General features: G+C 35.4%; 1 protein-coding gene across 6 annotated transcripts in view; it reads right to left on the bottom strand.

The window, feature by feature from the left end:
* Mp (collagen XV/XVIII-type protein multiplexin) overlaps positions 1-20,213 on the bottom strand; it is a 1,211,252-nt gene that overhangs the window by 1,052,814 nt on the left and 138,225 nt on the right. The gene's annotated exons all lie outside the window — the stretch shown is intronic.

Here is a 20,213-nt window from a genome sequence, read left to right as displayed (position 1 = left end):
AACAGCATCGTAAAATGTAATTTAACTGTTGATATACAGAAAATTATCAATGATATAAATGTATGTAATGAGTTAAAACACTGTTACTGAGGGTAATATAACTTTTATCAAATAAATAAATAGTGACATAGGTATGGTCCATCCGTTTTAATGACTAATTTTTAGCATAACATTGTCTTCTGGCAGTAACACTCAGATAAGGATCCAGGGAATGAGAGTCCACGTTAAAAAGCTTGTCTCTGATATACGATGTATGGCTAAAAAAATACTATTGGAAGTTTATGTGCAGAAGTGAAGAGTGTATGCCCGGGAAACAGCTTTGATGCTTCAAGAAACTGATAATCGCATCTCAGAGTCGCTGTCAATCGTAGTTAATTCGAGAGTTATCTCTTGGATAAATGGTTAACGCACGCACCTTCTGCATCGAAGATTCAGATTTCGTTTCCCGGTAAGAACTTTACCGTTAACCTTTAAGTTGTAATATTTCAATGAAGAAATCTTTTGTAAAATCAGCCGATCAAATGAGTTAGAAACATTGTAATGTTCTCAAGTTCAATAGTATCTATAGATATGTTTGATCACTCATGAACTCTAGCTGCGAATTTACGTACGTTATGTTAACTGCATGTTAAGTGTAGTGTTTCAAAGGTAAGTGGTAGCGGATGTCGTCAAAAATCTCATGTGTTTCATGTTTCATGAGAATATGAAACATGAATAAGAGTATAAGTGGTGCCGAAAATTGTATTAAGTGATTACAATGATAGTGAAGTGTAATGAAGATTTGTGTAAGTGACAAGAAAATAAATATTTTGCGCGTTTAATATTTAACATAATTTTTTTTCTGTGATTTGAAATTTCGTTTTTTCCTGCATAAAATGTTTGTTGGTTTTTACTTCTAAACTAAATTCCTGGTGTGTTTAGTATATCAGCCTAATTGGGCAATTCGAACGTTGCAAATTAAAATTCAAAACTGACATAAACTTTTATGAAAAATTGAAAAAATAATTGGATATTTGTGCACCGACATTAAACTGTTTTAATTCTCATATTCACTAAATAAATATACTCATAGTTTTGGGAACAAATGTTTGTTGGAAGATTATGCTTCCAGTTACTACTTAAAACTTCAGTTACTACACTTATAACAAAGTGCTAATTTTCCCGAAATTATGTTCTCATTCTAATTGCTACTTCCTAAAGTTAAGAAAGTGAATTATATACCTAGCCGAATAATAGAGTGTACGCTGAAATAAAGTGATTGCTGTTGTATGTAAAATAAGATTACCGTTAAAACACTACGGAGGCCTATATTAATGGTATTGTTATTATCAGTGAGCAAATGCTAAGTATAAAACACGATTTTTCAAGTGTATATTTTGAAATTAATATTGGAAATTGTATGTATATTTTGATAACCCATGTTTGGGATACAATATGGCAGTTAAGTGTGATGCTCGTAATGCTCTAGGAGCATAAAACGAAAATGTTGCCCCTCTAGGGGTCCATTTAATTGTAGTGCGACATCTCCAAATTCGTTTAACTAGCTCAGAATTATGTCCAAGTTTTGTCCATTTTTGTCCAACCAAGAAAAAAAATTGTACCGTTAAAAATAAAAGGAGAGCCATTCCAAAATTTGAGCTACTTCGATCACCTGTAGTGTGACATCTTCAGATTCGAAATTTAATTAGCTCAGAATTTTGTCCAATTTTTGTTCATTTTTATGCAACCAAGAAAAAAAATTATACTGTTCAAATAAGCGAAGGAGAGTATTTCAAAATTTGGCCATTTCGATCACTTGTAGTGTGATATCTCAAATTTGAATCATAACTAGCTCAGAATTTTGTACGTTTTTGTCCAACGAAGAAAAAAATTTGTACCTTTCAAATAAACGAGGGATGGCTATTTCAAAATTTGACCACTTCGATCACCTGTAGTGCGACATCTGAAATTTGAATTTTAACTAGCTCAGAATGTTGTCCATTTTCCCCTCCTTTGGCCTCCTCCTTTCCCTCCAAATGGACCTCCTTTGTTAATTTGAATGGTACAAAATTTTTCTTGGATGGAAAGAAGGGACAAAGATTGAACACAATAAGCTAGTTAAATTTCGATTTTGAAGATGTCGCTGGCTAAATTTTGAAATGGCCCTCTCTCGTTTATTTGAATGGTACATTTTTTGGTTGGACAAAAATGAACAAAATTGGGCAAAATTCTGAGCTAGTTAAAATTCAAATTTGGAGATGTCACATTACAGATGATTGAAGTGGCACGCCTTTGTTATTTTTATAATTTGAATGGTACAATTTTTTTTCTTGGGTGGAGAGAAATGGACAAAAATTGGACAAAATTCTGAGTTACTTAAATTTCGAATTTGAAGGTGTCACACTACAACTAAACGGGCCTCTTCCCTCTCATCGAGTAAGATGATGTGAGTAGAGGTAGCGCTTGCGGTAGTGAGCACAATCGAGGAGTGGAACATTTACTGTCTTGATCGCAGGTGTCCCTCTTCCACAAAATCGTCCTTCATCTATATTAACGTCTTGTATTGAGTGTAATTTTAAATAAACAGTTTCTTAAAGTCTATTTAAAGCTTCTGAAACACAAATACGTGAATTACCGTAAGTAAATGGAACAAATGGATTGTTGATATGTAACTTTTTGCTCAAAATATATTTGATGATAACTAGAAAGGTAGCACCCTCTGATGCGATATAGCTTCAGCAAATGTGAAGGAAAGACATATGAAGAGTTGCAATGGCTTTTGAATGTTACATCTGATTACTTAGTTAATCAAGCCATCAGAAAATCATGTGTTTGGAAGCATTCAAGAAAATGGTTACTTCATGTTGAGCTACGCGAGCCATGCTATATTTAGTAATGAGCCATCAATGTCAAGTTTCGTTAAAATCTGATTTTTACGAGAGACAGAAGCACAAATTCCGATCAAGTCGAATGGTAGAAGCTTCCTACATTCGTTTCAATTATTCCCTGAAAAACAGACATGCACTCCTATTCTGGCACTAAATCCAACTGTCAGTGTAATCTTGTAACACACATATACAATTAAATATTGCGGTCCCACTTCGATTAAAATTACTTTAGTATCCACCAAAACTTACCACGATAATTATTTCAATAAATTAAACTATTTTTAAACTGTGTATTTCCTTAATACTTATCATTCATTTCGAAGAAATTAAAAAGACACTTCAATCACCTATGGCTTTTTCACTTATTATATATGTAATAGCATAAACAAAACAAGTTTAAACAAGTCTGGTCACAAGCTTTGTTATCATTAGGAACCGGATTTTAAGGCGCAAAAATGTTGTAGAAAAAAGGAATAAAAGGGGCTGAAAAATCATTCAAAAAGGTGCAAGAAAGATGCTAATAGGATATCTTTATTAAGTTCTATAGTTCTATATGACTTTAATTTAGCAATATTGTGGCTTAAGAAACAGTTACATACTACGGGGTTTTCAGAAACTAGTTATACTTGATTATGCACAACATTTCTGTTTTCGCATGTTATTTTCTGTCGCTTGGAGCTTCGGAGATCCTTCTATGTGGAGAAACTTTGCTTGACATCAACGGAAACCAATGGTACACACTTTGTAAGCACATGGACAGGAAGTTTAGTTAACGTTGCAAAGGTTTCTATGTCCGGATTGTTTCGCAAATTCAGTTTAAATTTATCCCTAGCAAATCCATCAAGATTGTGTCTAAATTTATGGAATGTTATGTGTAAACTAGATTGAAAATAAAATACCGGTATATTGTTCTGTCAATTTAAAAAATAGAGAGAAAAGGGACAATAAAGGTGCTGAAGGCTAAAAGAAATAAGAAAAAGGGAAATTTTATGAATCTAGCAAAAAAGGTACAACACAGTGCGTTCATTTCAGTTCGTTTTATGCCCAGAAATACGTATTTTGAACTTTGGTTGTTATAACAACTACGTTTTTAGAAAAGGTGTTGCACCTTAAAATCCGCTCTCTAGTTATCATAAGCTACAGGACTATTCTCCTTGTTGCCCTAAAACGAAATATACATAAACGTTATCGTTACAACCTATTATTACTTCTGAGGATAAAATATGAGGAAAGCGTAAATGAGTGGAAGACGTAATTGAAAGTTTTTTCAATTCAAAGTTTTTCTTTTGTAAATGAGGAGAATCAACTTCGTACAAGAACACGTTCAACATAATTGGTGTCTTTTCCGAACAGTGCATAGAGTGATATGGAGTTGATTTCTTTTTGTACAAAATACGAATATTTTAAAAATCGCTGTTGTTTGTAGCTGGATAATTGGAGGTTTTGAGCTTTTGTGTTTTCCGTCTCTATGCTGCACCAAGGTTATTAAAGAAGGAACTTACTATTAACATGTGCTCCAAACAACTACCGGTCCTTGATTCTGATGAAGTTCGCGGGTGCATAAACTATCGTGCAAGATCAACTCTTACAGTGCAGGATGCTTTCCAGCACACTCATCAGCCTTCAAGAGTGATGAATGGTTGATTAAAGTTTACGTCCCTCTTCAAGAATTAGGATTTCTGGGCTTTCGGCATCTATGGCTTGTTAGCCCGTCACGTCGTTGGTGAAAGGACCAAGTGGCGTATCTTGATTTTTATAATTTTACAGGAGAGCAATTTAACATGTCTTGTTCAACGTTATACCGTGCTACACATTTCAAGATACTCCATTTTCAGAACGTTCATACCTTTGTTAATATATGGAATTCCGGTATGAAATTATTTATAGTTGCTAGAGAAAGTTAAATAAGGATGGATGGTAGTTATAACTCAAAATCACATTTTCAAATTACGCCACTTCGCCCTTTCACCGACAACGTATGAGGGATGATGTCGATTACACATCTGAGAAAAGGGAAGGAAGAAAGGATTGGGGGAAGGAAGGAAACGTATGAGACCTATACGTTAAGTACCATCCCGGCATTTGCCTGGTGTGAACGAAGAAAACCCAGAAAAAGCTCACTCAGAATGGCTGGTCTGAAAAAGCTTTTATACTTTTTCCAGTGAGTGTCCAGGAATCAAACCCGGAACCCCTTCGTCCCTCTTCAAGATTGAGGTTATATGAGATGTTGACTACTACTTACAACGGGAACCAAGTCAGTATTCTGGTTTATATTTGAGGCAAGTACCCCACCGGGTACCGAAGTCACGACCATGCCAGAACACAAAAGCCAACCAATCAGTATATTAATCCGTTTCTCGATATTTATAATAAATTCATCTAAAGTACAATATATTATAGAAAACGATCATTAAATCTATCCTTTATCCAAATGTGAAGCAGAAAGATCATTGCAGGTTGTAAGAGGGAGGATTATAAATAGATTTTCCACATTTTCAATTAGAATATTAATATAAATGAAATGAGATTTCTAGTTTCAGATACCATGTTTATGCCCTGTAGGTTAAAGAGACGAGTGATTAACCAAAGCTAGTGGTTATTAAATAATGGTAGAATGAGACCGTAGGTGGAACGAGAGTGCCTCGAGAAAAGCCACGAACACAATGTTAAATATCAGGGAACCGGGGACCGAACCAGGAAACCCCTCACACCAAACTTCTCTGTCCTCAAGTATATTAATATATCATTGATTTATACCGGTATTTTACTCTTGCCACTGGCTACGTCATATCTCTACTCAAGTTGAGTTGAACTTTGCAGTATTTTCAGAAAACAAAATTAAAGCACCTCAAGTAAGAAGCCACTGTTTTTATATATTGTTTTCCTTTTTGTCATCATCTTCTTTTTAACAGGAAGTAGTATTCATACACAGGATAAAAGAAAGAGGAAAAACCTGCAGGAAGTTTTTAAGTGGCTGTTGAAAGAGTCTACTCCTTTTTAATTTAGTTCCCTTTCTGTACGGGCGATGGTGCTGCCAGTTCTGTTATCTGCTTCAGGGAAACGAAAGATAACGCTAGAACAATTGTACGAAAAGATGAAAATATTAAATGCAACAGAGATGTCGGCATGGGAAAGAATGTAAGAAAAAAATAACGCGTTGCTTTCAAGCTGCCTTGAAATTAAATTTTGCCTGGTCTAATTTTCTGGTTTTCATGAAAGTGTAATATTGTAATATAACTTTATAGTATGCCACACAAACCTACTCTATTCTAAAGTGTTGTTGAGATATATCTGTGTATCAGTGTTTTTTTCTTTATCGTTAAAATATTACATAAAATATGAATATACGAGGGCAAGTAAAAAATTATCCACACTTTCGCAATATTGTGGGTACTGCCTTCTGTTCTTGCATAATGATATGAGAGTTTTATCTTAATTGCTTCCGTTTTCTCTTTTCTATTACAGTAAGAACATGGCATCTCAGCTAGCAATGTGCCCCAAGGAAGAACAGAGTCTGGTCTGAAGATGGGTAAGAGTCTGAATTTATCGCTAACTTACGGTACAATACGAAAATAACGCTTTGTCGCGTGGAAGTGTGTATGACTATATGTAGAAAGTTTCAAAATGAAGCGTCGTTGAATAGGATACGACGGAATAGGACGCTTATTAACCTTCATCAATGACCCAAAAATTCAACACTCTCGAGAGATGCAATGGTGGAGCTAGCCCGGGGCCAGGGGAGCCTAGGTCCCCAATTTTTTTAATATCAAAAATAATTTAAGTTATTATTTACATATTTTTGAAGGTTTATAGTAAACCCATAATATGCCTATCATAGTTTGGATTCTGGCTGCCCCCTCAGTTTTACCTTCTTGATCCGTCCGTAAGATGATACCGGTTAGGTGACGGCTGACCGTCAACAATGTTGTATGTACTCTGCAAATCAGTTCATGTTTCTACACATGAAATCATCGTCGACAAACGTGGTTTTCATAAAGTCTAAGTTGCACCGGTCCCAAAATCGTATCAATGTTCTTCGTTTTTACTTAGTGCATGCTGCCAGCGAAGCACGGAAGCGGCCATGTTCTCTTTTCAAACAAAGAAAGAAAAATGTCGCAATTAAAATCAAACTCATAGTATTACCGCAAGAATTAACCTTATAACATGCAAGGGGAAACGCAGTGCACACAATATAAAGGGAGTTATGGCTGATATTTGTTTTACTTTTCCACATAAAACGTTGGTTTCTATGTATAGTTGTTATAATGACGGGTAGACAAATTGTAGTAACTCAAAACTTACTATAACTATTGTTTTATAGCTCTTTCTAAATATTGAAGCGCTATGAAGTGAAACGATTGTTTTGTCCTTTGTTTTCTGTCATTTTGATAATCTCTACCCGTAACACAAACAGTGAGACAAAAGAACCAACGCAATTATTTTGAGTTACTTCACATTCTTGATTGGTTATTTTTAAGTAGTTTGGATCACCAAAATTCCATTTAATTTAATTTACCCTTGTAACTTTTAAACTGAAATTTCATATGCAAATATTCGTAGAGGGACATAGTGTGATATACTTTGTAATATCATGAGGTTAACTGTGTTGCTAACTCAACATAAAGCTGTATTTTTGCAAATTGCAATACATCAGGTTATTACACATTTCGAATCCACATGTAAAACAAAAACTTACAATGCCACATTTGTTACTCAGTGTTACAAACAAAGTTACAGTATCAGAAAGAGTATTGTAAGTTTTCGTTTCACATGTAAATTTGAAGTGTGTAATAATTTAGTGTAGTTCTATTTGAAAAAGATATAAATTTATGTTGGGTTGGCAATACAGTTAAACTGGTGGTATCACAGAGTATGTCAGACAATATGCCCTGCTAATAGTACAAAAATTTCCTACGTTGTGTCTATTAGTTTAAACGTTACAAGCACATATCAAGATAAATGGTCCATTCTGTATATTTACTCTTTCTGTCCGTCTATACCGGAAACAAGAAGTCTCAAGAACTATTTGATGGATCACCGTCAATTTTGGCTGGCATGGATGTGTACCGCCAATGGAAATGGTAGAATTAATAATTTCCGGTTTTAACGTTGATCACTATAAAGCAAAAAAGGTAGATAAGGAGAGCATTAGGCGTCCCAAGACTACATACAGGGTTAGCCTAAATGATTCATCAGGTTCCAAAGCACTGTTTATTTACAGGTATACAACATGCAAGATGGGTGATACATGGAAAGATAGATACACTCAGCAAGTTTCTAGTATAGTCACTCACATAAGTACCTGGACCCCTGACTGTTATAATTCCATTACTTGGGGTCCAGGTCATTTGCAGTTGTGAGAACGCCTAGACAGATGCAACCCAACTTACATGTAACTTTTCTCGGCACTGACAGTAGTTGGTAGCATTGAGTCAAGTCTTTATGCAAGTAAAATTATGTGTGTAATATCTGAAATTGTAATAATAGCAATAGGACATATACTACTACTTGGTTTTCGAGACACACAGCCTGAGAGTTTTAGAGGAGCTAACTACTAGAAAAAAAATACATTTTTGAATAACTGTAATATATAAATTATATGAAAAAATTGAATATAACTATATGTGCCTAATCATCACAGCCAAATAGCAGTCAAACGAAATGACTTTTGGTATATAGTTAGGCCTTAATCCAAACTGGGATGTTATCATATTGCTTTCATTATAATAATATCCTAAGGGATAGTGGGAATCCGAATTTTTGCGAAAAAAAATCGAATATTTCACAAGCCGTTAAACTTACGGAGCTGAAATTCAGTATATAAACTTATTATTGAAAATGAACAGAACGTCTGCTAGCATTTTTTTAAATTCTTCTTTATGGTGAGGGGCGGCACTTTCTATATATGGTAAATTGATAGTGGGTTAGTTTGTAAAAATAATCGAAAACGATCGATATTAGTTGAGAAACAAAAAATACAGTGCTTCGCACCACATATCCATATATGCTTACCATCCGCTTTCTACTTGCTGAAACTTGTTCATTATATGGAGCGCTTAGAACACAGGGCAATTAACCCATAAAGTTGTGAGAAAAATAGACATAAAATTTGTAATGTAAGCTTCTGTATGTTGGTCTACTTACCTTGATTTGGGACTTTCAAATTCCATCTGTCTTTCCACTGAAAAGTATCGATAATTCAACAAGGAAATAATTAGACCATGATAATTTAATTGAAATTCATCGTAATCTTGCCCTTACCATTTTATATCGTAAAGGTCAGATCCACCGTTATTGTAACAGAGCGGTGTTTGAGCGATTGACCGCAGACATTCAAACTCCGATTAGTTAGAATTTCACAACCTGGTTTTATTACTCTTTAGTCGGTAAAGTAAAGGCCGTGGATCATGTGTCAGAGTTGATGACGATGTGATTTGGTAGGTCAGTGGTTCATGGTGGGTGGTGGGTCGGAGTGGGTGATGGTGGGTGGTGGGTCAGAGTGGGTCACGGTGGGTGGTGGGTCAGTGGGTCAGGTGTCAAGTTTTCATTGACCAACGCCATCTCTGGTCAAATCTGTAAAACCAAACCGAAGAGCAATATTAATACACAAAACGCTCAACATCTTTGGTATTCATGACATAACTATTGCATCATTCGAATAACTCTAGTATATCTACAAATCATCATTTGTCATATTTTACCGAAATACAACATGGCTTTCCCGACAACCTGATACTGTAAATGTTAATACGCAAAGTTCATTTATCTCATCACTTATTCACTTACTCTCTTATGATCATCAAAACTTTTAGGGTGCTTCCCGTAGATATAGAAAAGTGAAGTGCAGTATCCAAGCTTGGTGTGTCGTGCAATTAAACAAATAAAAAGCAACAGGATGATATTTCCCTCCCCCAAACCCCTACAATGGAGTGTGTTGATTATTCAACAAAAATACTTGAAATTCAATCAGAAAATTCATAAAATATAAAATATGTAGCCAAATCTCGACTTTGTATTATTATTATTATTATTATTATTATTATTATTATTATTATTATTATTATTATTATTATTATTATTATTATTATTAAAGAATAACAGAATTACAATATCAATTACTTAAACAACACCTTCCAATAAAGAAAATAAATGCCACGAAGGGATTCGAATCCGGGTCGCTGTAATGGCAGTTCTCTACTTTCACAATTTTCCATCAATTCCCCATACAAAAATAAGAAAATAAACTAGTATATATGTTAGATGAACATAGCACACACTATTTCTACACGTGTTGATATATTTCAAAGAACGTGAAATTAATTTCTACCCTCTTTTCTTCTTTGGGAACTAGAAAGTGAAAAAGAATTGTACTGTAAATCGGGACCATCGCTGAAAATGATGACGTAGCCTTAACTTGAAGAACGTTTCGTGATATGTACCTGATTGAGGAACGTCTACATAACTCGTTTTGGGGTTAAAGAAGAAAATCTCGAGTAATTCACTGTGACACTCACAAGAAACATTTCATTATACGAGCATTAGTGTTTTGTATAGTCTTATGTGCAACGATTTTAACTAGCTAATAGTTTAGATGAAAGATGAAGTAACGCGATAGCTAAGTGGTTAGCGTATTGAACTTCTATTCGGCGGGTTCGAATCCCGGCCAGGTTGAAACTTTTTCAAATGTTTCAATTTCAATATATACTCAGTGTGTCAAGCAAGATCTTCTCTCTACCAGAAAGAAAAAAATGTTGGAATGAGGAGAATTTGAGAATGACTCTCAATGGAGGCAATCATTTACAAACTTATTTCCTGCAGTTGTTCTAGATTTGATATTTTCAGCAACTTTCAAGCATTTACTGATTCATGCGTGGTCAGTATTTTTATTTCTCTAAACATACAGGATATAAAGAAATAATATTACATACACAGCAATATTGAGATTAAATATATGATATTCTTTGGAAAACACGATCCGAACCATAGAGATTCATCTTAGAATGGAGAACTGTTTCGTTAGTCACCTAGGACAATTTTATATTCATAAACACCTGGATCAGGGCTACCAACTGCTGTCAGTGCCGAGAAAAGTTACGTGTAAGTTGGGTTGCATCTGCCTAGGCGTTCTCACAACTGCAAATGTCCTGGACTCCAAATAATGGAATTATAACAGTCAGGGGTCCAAGCACTAATGTGAGTGATTGTACATTCTACAAATGTTCAATATGTGCGCCCTTGGTCAAGCAGCACACATCCAAACAATAATCCAATTCCGTCCATACGTTCACTAGTTTCCGTCAATGTTCGTCTGAGCAGTAGTAATGCATTCCTATAGTTCTTGCAGCGTTGTTGGCACTGGGGGTATTCGTATATTATGTGGTATTCATGTATCACCCGTCTTTGCACGTCGTATACTTGTAAATAGACAGTACCTTGAAATCTGATGAATCATTTAGTCTAACCCTGTATAATCTTTATCCTTCTCTCTCTACTACACCCGGAAGTGATTTAAAAAAATCAACTACAATTTCCTGTTCCAATATTGATCTACATAGAAAAATAACGATAACAGGTAACTAGAAGCGTTCTTTTGGAATCGATTTAGCGTTGAAGAAATTACATCATCTGATAAATAATCTTTCGTTTGGAGTCAATTGGCAATAGCAACATCCTGCTGGGCATTAGTGTATTTCGAAAGTAGTTAATGTACAGAGCACTTGTGGCACTATCGCGGCAAAATAAGAAACACGTGTGGAATCCATTGAGATTATTATTTAAAAGGTGGCTCAAGGTAACTTTAATCAGGTGCTAATCACCAACAAAAGGCAGAACATTTCCTCAATCTTTCCAATGGATTTTGTACGGAATTGCAATATTAGCAAGAAGTTAATCAAATTTAAGAGATATAGTCTTGGTTGCTTACGTGATAGGGCGAAATTGAGGTAATATATCTTCAAGTTTCTTAAGTTAAACGAAGAAGTTCGACTATCACCAGTAGGTAACAGCATGTGTAGCTTTTATATCTTTCCAGTCTACATGGTAAGGATAGGGTTACCGGAAGTCCTTTTCTACCCGGGCATTTACTTTTTTCCGTAAATGTATGTGTCAACGAATCACATGATCTGCGTTTAGTTTGCGGTAATAGTGGTAACAGTTATAATTGATCTTTGGATGGTTTGAGCTGCGTTACGCTTCGCAATTTTTGCAAAGGCTGGTATGGAATAAAGCCGTTATGTCCTCTTTCAAAAAAAATGTTGAAAATGTCTTCTTTTTTGGGCTACAGACATTCGTGGAAAGTACCGTGGTTCAGTGGTGCCAGTGTGGTATAGTCAAGGGTCTGAGTCGTCAGGCAAAACCCATCTGGAGTTCCCCAAGTTCTTCTGGAGAGAGCATGGACGCTTTTAACTGTTTTTGACGTTTCTGTATGCGTGTCCCTGAGTACAAATAAATAAATAAATAAATAAATAAAACAGTGGTAGAGCGTTCAACTCTGGTGCAATGACTTCCTGGTTCGATCCACGGCCATGCGAGTTTATGGTGAACAGCATTGTGTCTGTGGGTTTTCTCGGGTTTTTCGTGTCCTCTCACAATCTCATTGCTTTTGTTTTTTAATCATTTAATTTGAGCATTCACCGATCTCCTTAAACCTAAAGACAATTCGCTTGGAATGTAACTCTACAGATTTAATTTCTTAAGGATTCGTAATATATACGGGGCATGGTGGGCCAGTGATAAAGCGCTTACCTGCGGTGCGTCGGGCTCCTAGCTCGATCTCCGGCCAAGTAAATTCGTGGTGGACAACATCGTGTCCGTGGATTTTCTTGGTATGGGGGTACACGTGTTTCCTCTTATTTTCTCATTCCACAAATCCTTCCATCATCATTCACTTGCTTTATTCATCGTCTCCCTTAGCCTAAAGGGCAAAATCGTGGGACGTTAAACTGAAAACATTTTACGAGATGTAAATAAGGTTTCCTCGTCTTGTCTCGAAAGTTTTGCAGAAGATTCTCAAGAATCTTTTCTTCTCGCCTCGAAACTTTTATGGACTCGTTCTTAGATGTATATACAAAATATATAGTTGATTTTTAAAAAAAAATACCTAGAAGTTACCATAATCTTTGTGTGTCACGAATAGTTCCAAAGGATGTGAACAACAAAATTTAAACCATATTTATTGTTTTAGGGCATAAAGTTTGAATGTAAATTTGCAAACCGAGACTAGAATAATTTCGAGATCAGACGAGACTAGAATTCGACAAAAAATTGAGAGATGAGACAACAACAACCTTATTTTTCGTCTCGTCTCGTCTAGCAGGCAGCATTACATACATGTCAATAATCATTCTCGTATCCATTCACGAATCCAACGGAATTCATCCTTGGAGTTTTATGACATTATTCCTGTATATGGGAAATTTAATACTTTAAACTCCTACTTTTGGCATTAATTCATCATTATTCTTATGCAATTGAGGTTAAATCAATCCACATGATCAGATTCACGAACTGGACGCGTAATTATATAAGGAAGGACTATATAGGGAAAATACCACACTCTATAAAAAAGAAAACTTTTGAAGTCGATTTTTTTGTTACTACTTATTCTAATACGAAAAGATTTCTTTGTCAATCTGATGTTTCTAAGTAGCTTATTCTTCATTGAGTGAAAGAGTATGCAACCAAGAAATGCTGAGCATATTCAGCAGAAATATTATTATCCTCATTTTATAATACGTAAATACGTGCTTGTACTTCGTTGAAAAGTCTTATTTGTGAATTCATAGACAAAAGCATTGCTTTTCTTTTTTTTTTTTCTTTCTTCAAAATACGTCATTAGAATTCCACCACCTTCTTTCCCATGATTGAATTCCAATTTCGGCCGGTGTGTGTATCTCTTTCGCGGATGTTCTCTTGGCTGACGCGAAGAAGAGTTCTTCTCTCTGGAAAGACTCTGCCAAACTCTTTCTCCGTGACACAATTAAACCCACTCCCGACGGAAATTAAATTCAACACAGGGCTTTTCTACAAAGATTGAAGTTTTAGCCCTCATACTGAGTTACTTTATTACCCCTGCTTCACTAAGGCCTGTACGCTATTTACCTATTCCCATCAAAGCAGAATGAATTTGGGACAACAAATTACAATGTCTCTAGTGTTTCAATTAGTTGCTCATAGTTGTTTTGTCTTCATTGTATTGGAAAAGATATTTCGTTATTCGGTTTACGCTCTGTTATGCTACGAACTACGTATTATATAAACTAAAGTTCTGTAGGACTTCACCACAACACTTTCAAACGCTAACGAGTAACGTTAAACGTCTGGCATATATATAAGATAACATTCATCAGCATCAATGACCATTCTCCAATATTGCGTAAGACTATTAATCACAGTACGGCACATCTTAGCAAAATGTGAATCAGTTTTCAAGTATGATGCCTAACTTTCTTAGCTTCGTCTTGTAACTTAACTGTACCATGAAAAGAGTATATTGTCATCGTTCTGGTAGAAGTAACTAAATCCAAAATATTAGTTCGAGATATAGTTGTTTTAAAGTTCGAAAATCATCGCTAAATCGGTTTAGCAATTTTAATTAATGTTAATATATGTTTTATGTCCTTTCTACTCGGAGAATGGAAATTCAGATTACCTTAGTCACATGTGATCTTGCATTATCCTGTAAGAGGGTTGTGTCCTCACATGTGTTTCCGAGTGCTGGTTTGAAAATTTTCCATGAACATATTTCAGCTACTACGAGTGCAAGTTACATTGATTGATTGTTTGGTGGTCAGCAGATAGGAATTCCCAATGCGCGATACGACGAACAATCCAATCTCCTCCAGAGAAGAAAGCAAAGAAACAAGCATCTGTTGGTGTTAAGTTTTGAGTCACAGTGAAGCCATGTGGACTCATCGATCCATCATTAGACTGTTCTTTTAAATTGAGGGAGAGCATTAGTGAAAGTATTAGTACTTTAACTGACATGGAAGTCTTCTCCCAAGTCATAACGTTGTTTTACCATTGTTAATCTAAACAACTGCCTGCATAATCTCGTTTACTATGGCTGTTAGAGTTCTGACCCATAGTGTATCCTCACAGGGTTCATCGTTGTCCAAGTTTTAAAACATCGTTGTAAGCTCACACGTCATTATCAAAAGGCGTAGGGCTTGTTCTAAGTTTAAATTCAAAATACAGATCCGCTTCACCCTGTTTAGAACACCCTGCTTGATCTTTCCTTGCTGACGTTCATGTTTACCCACAACTTGCTAGTTACAGCTGTAGCCCTACCAAGAACTGGCAATCATCTTATCCGACTATCCATGGAACTGACTTTATGAGGAGTGCTGAATGATCGGCATTATCAAAAGTGAACAGAACTTTCTTGGTTACCTTAGCATGTCTGATAATCCATCAAAATTTGTATTAAAAACCAAAATTAATTCTGAAGGAGTTCGGATATTGAATCTATCTGTATGTCCATTCGGCTGTTCGTCCGGAAGACAAGAAATCTAAGACTTACTTGATGTATTAACATCCATTTTAGTCACAAAGTAGAAGGTCAAAAGTGAGGAATCGAATTCTTTGATGGAGACGATATTCAAACCGGAAGCGGTAGAAATCAACCATTTCCGGTTTTAATGCTGATCACCCTTGAACAGAAACGGTAATATATGGTGATAATCAGTTTCTTGCAATCGCTTAAGAGTACCGAAGATCTCCATCCATAACTCTTTACTAAACCCCTAAGTGATAGAAATCCACTATAACTTCCAGTTTCAATATTCAATTCTACATTGACCAAACGCGATAAGAGATAGCAAGAAGCAGTTTTTTTTAATCGATTCAGCATTCTAAGAATAGGTATCATCTTCTTTCTTAACCCTCTATTCAAACCGGAAGGATATAAATCAACCACTTCCGGTTTCAGCGTTGATCGTTATAAAGTAAAAATGATAAGAGTTAGAAGTGGTTTTCTAACGTCCCAAGAATATATTCCACCTACAATCTAATCTCTTTACTAAAACCGGAAGTTGTATTAATATACTATACCCCTTTCGGTTTCAATATTAACTGAGAAAATATCATGACATACAAACCAAACTTCTTCACACACTGTACACGTTACACTGCTACATATTAAAGCAATGTTCTCTACTAATCATCGAGCTAAGTAGTTAGCGTGCGAACCTTTGACGTAGGAGACTCGGGTTCGATTTCCGTCGGGAGTTCACGTGGTTCGGATCTCACGTTAAGCTGTAGGTCCACATATCATATAGCCTCGCCGTTGAAAGGGACGTCAAATCAAAAATCTACTGATCATCATCATCATATGAATCCTGCCATCACTGGCTAATCAATTGCAGCAATTTGACAGAAGTCCACTATGCAAATCTTTGATATAAATCTATCCGAGTGATTAAGACACACAGTATTAATATTCGTTAACCCGAAGTCTATTTTTGCTTTCGGAGTAGTTTCGTAAAGGAATTATAGTTGTTATTGTTTTACAACTCAATATGGCATCCGAATCACATGAACTCTGACTGAGAATCGAACCCGAGTCTCCCACGCCAATCACTTAGTAATGGAGGAACTAGTAAGAAAATTAGAGCGATAATTGAATTAAAACGTAAGAAACCACAGTCCAGATAAGTTTTCTGGCCGGCATATCATAGGATAGCGTCGAAGGAGTTCAGTTTTTAAATCTGTATCTGTATATAGTTAGTAATAATCAACGTGAAATCAGTACTTTCATTTTAATCCACTGAAATAGTGTCCTTAAAATCATTAATTTATGTTTGCGCCTATCTAATAATTAGCCACATTTCATTGCAATTGTTATTATATTTTACACAAGTGTATATTGTTTGACGAAACTATAATAAGTGTGAAAAACATTGGCTTGTTCTATTGGAAACAGCACACCCAAGTTATCTGTAATTTAAACTAAACCTATAGTTAACATAGGGCAGGTTATGGAATGCAGTCTTTTTAATGCTTTAATAAAACTTTTTTATTAATTATTTTTTTTAAATTTGCTGTATTGCTGGATGATTCCCCTTTTGTACATAGTTTGCCTTTATAAATGGTGTTCAAATTTCAATGTTGCTTTTAATTGTACAGCGAGCGACAAAAGTTCTTCCGCTTGGTAAAATTTAGTTTGGGAATAGCGGTGGTATGGCTTGATGTACAGAAAATTACTTTCCTTTTAATTTACTGAAAGCTGTACTCAAATTGTCCTTCCATTCTAAAGTTTAGGAAACTAATTTCATCAAACGGAAAAAAAAACTTTTTTCACTAACTATACCTGTTCTACTCTTTTTGGTAGAAAGAGCAGTAAGCAGGGCCGTCGCGTGGGTTGTAAGCGCCCGGGCGAGAATTCCCAGACGCCCCCCCCCCCCCAGTGTATTATGAAAATCAACAAGAGTTTATTCTGTACTCCTAGATTTAAATATGAAATGGAAGATCACGTTGTAAGATAAAAGAAGTTAGCATTATGTCAGTTTTTTAAAGTGAATAGCTTTTGTAGTTAAAATATAAAAGTTAATGAAAACATGTTTTTTTAGTTACTGAAATCGAGTGCTACTCTTGTTTATTTTGAACTTGATACACATCAACATAGTAATAGCATAGAATATACAAATAACGATACAAACATTAAATATCAAGATTAAAAAAAAAAAAAAAAAAAACTCTTCTCACAGAGGACTGGAGAGAGTTCCAGTTTAATAATCCTAAACGAAAAAATGAAGTGAAATATTTTAGTTTTACGTCCCACGGTTATGCCGGTGAGGCTAAAGGAGACGGTGATAATGAGTAATCAATGAAACGATGGAATGAAGAAAGTGGGAGGAAACGGGAGAATCCCGAGGAAACCCACGCACACGGTGTAATCCTAAACGATGTTTTACATTAACGGTAATTTTCAAGTTCAATACTCTATCGGAAATCCCTCAAGGATCTAATCTAGGTCCCCTGTTTATTCTTCTTGTTATTAATGATATTTCTTTGTGTATTAAAACTTCGCAAGTTCTTTATTGTGCCGACGATCTCAAATTATACTCCAAAGTAAGTTCAGTGCATCAAACTTGAACAGCATCTACAGAGTTCAAATATGGCGTGACAAGAATAAATCAGTCCTGAATGTGCCCAAATGTAAATCTATATCTTTCACGAGAAAAGAAAATCCAATTAACTTTACCTATACAATAAGTGGCACTTCCTTGTCTATCCCAAATATTATCAAAGATTTAGGGGTTATAGGAGCAAATCAATCTTTGTTCAACACGTTCTCGCAATAACGAGTAGTGCATCTAGAAACCTAGCCTTAATTTATAGGATAGGACAGGATTTCTACAAAGAATCAACATTCATAAGGTTATATTTTTTTGTATGTGAGGTCAAAATTAGAATAGGCTACTGTTGTACTGTTTGGACACCAAATGTCACTAAATACGCTGATGCAATAGAAAATATTTGTGGTGGACAAACACCGTGTGCGTGGGTTTACTCTGGGTTCTCCCGTTTCCTCCCACTCTCTTCATTCCACCATTTCATTCATTTCTCGTCTTCACCGTCTCCTTTAGCCTAACCGGTATAATCGTGGGACGTAAAACTCAAAGATTTCATTTGCAATAGCAAATATGCAGTTTAAATTTTTAAAAATGCTTGTATACAAGAAAACCGGTTGCTACCTAAAGTATGTCCCCTATGAAGACTTAATAACGAATTTGTTTTCAAACATTAGAATAAAGATGAGTGTTTGATCTGTTGTTCTTTCATAAATTATTAAACGGTAAAACTGACTGTTCAGGATTAGTTTCAGAAGTATTATTACGTGTCCCAATAGGTAAGACGAACAGCAAAATACTGGGACATTCTATTGTAGAAAAGCTAGAACCAACATATCATACATAAGTCTCCTCTGTGGAGAATATGTGCTTCATATAACGAAATGATTAGATTTCATGTAGTAGATGCATTTAGTATGTCCGAAAACAAGTTCAAAGCAATTGTCAGGCAATAATGTCTGAATAATTAAACGTGTAGTTGTGTATGTATAATAATGTATGTTAGATAATTATATACACGACACTATAACTGGGCGTTAAGTCTGTTGTGTTGTCCTTATAAAATAAATAAATAAATTTTACTTAGCCGTGGTCTGATCATAATTAAAATATCTGAATTAACACTATTTTTAGAAAATCATTTAAAAAACATAATCTGAATCCTTTGAGTTTTGTTGATTTGTCGTTCCGGTGCCTCCCTGGTGGCGGCGCCCAAGGCGATTGCCCCGATCGTCCCGCACACGCGAAGGCCCTGGCAGTAAGAAATTGTGAGAGTTGGGTGGAGGGAACTTGCAATGAGTAAAAATACAACGCTACACCATTAACATGTCTTCATATTGGAACAGTATGACAAATGTGAGGAAAGTAATACAGAAGTTGGTCGTAAATACCGTTCCAAATATAGAAGACAATCGACCATGAAACATGCAAATGAAGAGAATCTGTGCCAAGTTTGAAGAAAGTGGTTCAGTTTGAGGGATGAAATTAGTCCAGTACAATCGTTGTGGTTCAAGTGTAGCCACGAACAACCCACAAACATTTCAGGACCTTAAGGAAAATACTATCGCTGCTACCACAGCAATTGACGAGCGTTTAAGTATAAATGTCATTGAAAACTTTAACAAAAGACTGATTGGCTTGCCCGCAATTCCAGAAGAGGCCACTTGCATGAGGTAATCGTCCGTTGTTAGCCGGAGCATTTCATTTCAATGTTAGTTTTCTCTTCTCCATTCTTTTTTGCGTTTATTTAACAAATTAAAAGTAACATTGAAATTTGAATACCATTTAATTTACTATTAGAAAAATCTAATTATGATTACTACAGCTATTTTAGTGTTTATTTTATATTATGACTGTTTTGAACCATAATATACTACTCTTGTTGAAATGGGCGTTCTTCACACGGGGAGTATAAGGATTATGCGAAATATTTGAAAGCAAAGCAATGAGTGAAATAACAAAGAGCAACACATGTATCCTGTCCTGTTATGTAGTCCCACATAACACATGTATTGCTGGCTGCATACAGGCTAGGCATTCTTAGACCATACATGCATAAATTTTGATACCCCATCAATTTCCTCTCGATTGGAAAATAGAAAAATGGCTTCGTACGCTATTAGATCTGATGAAGATGTATCTGTGTACAAAATTTAATGGTAACAGTATTCATCTTTCTATGCGAAAAGCTTATGACAGACAGACATACACATTATCTCAGTATCATTAAAGATTGCAATTTGCATGTAGGTATAGTGCGTAACATTGAACTCTT

The sequence above is a fragment of the Thermobia domestica genome, chromosome 18 (assembly GCF_964235325.1).
Source record: "Thermobia domestica chromosome 18, izTheDome1.hap1.1, whole genome shotgun sequence".
Classification (NCBI taxonomy): Eukaryota; Metazoa; Arthropoda; class Insecta; order Zygentoma; family Lepismatidae; genus Thermobia; species Thermobia domestica.
This window is presented reverse-complemented; position numbering and strand designations above follow the sequence as displayed.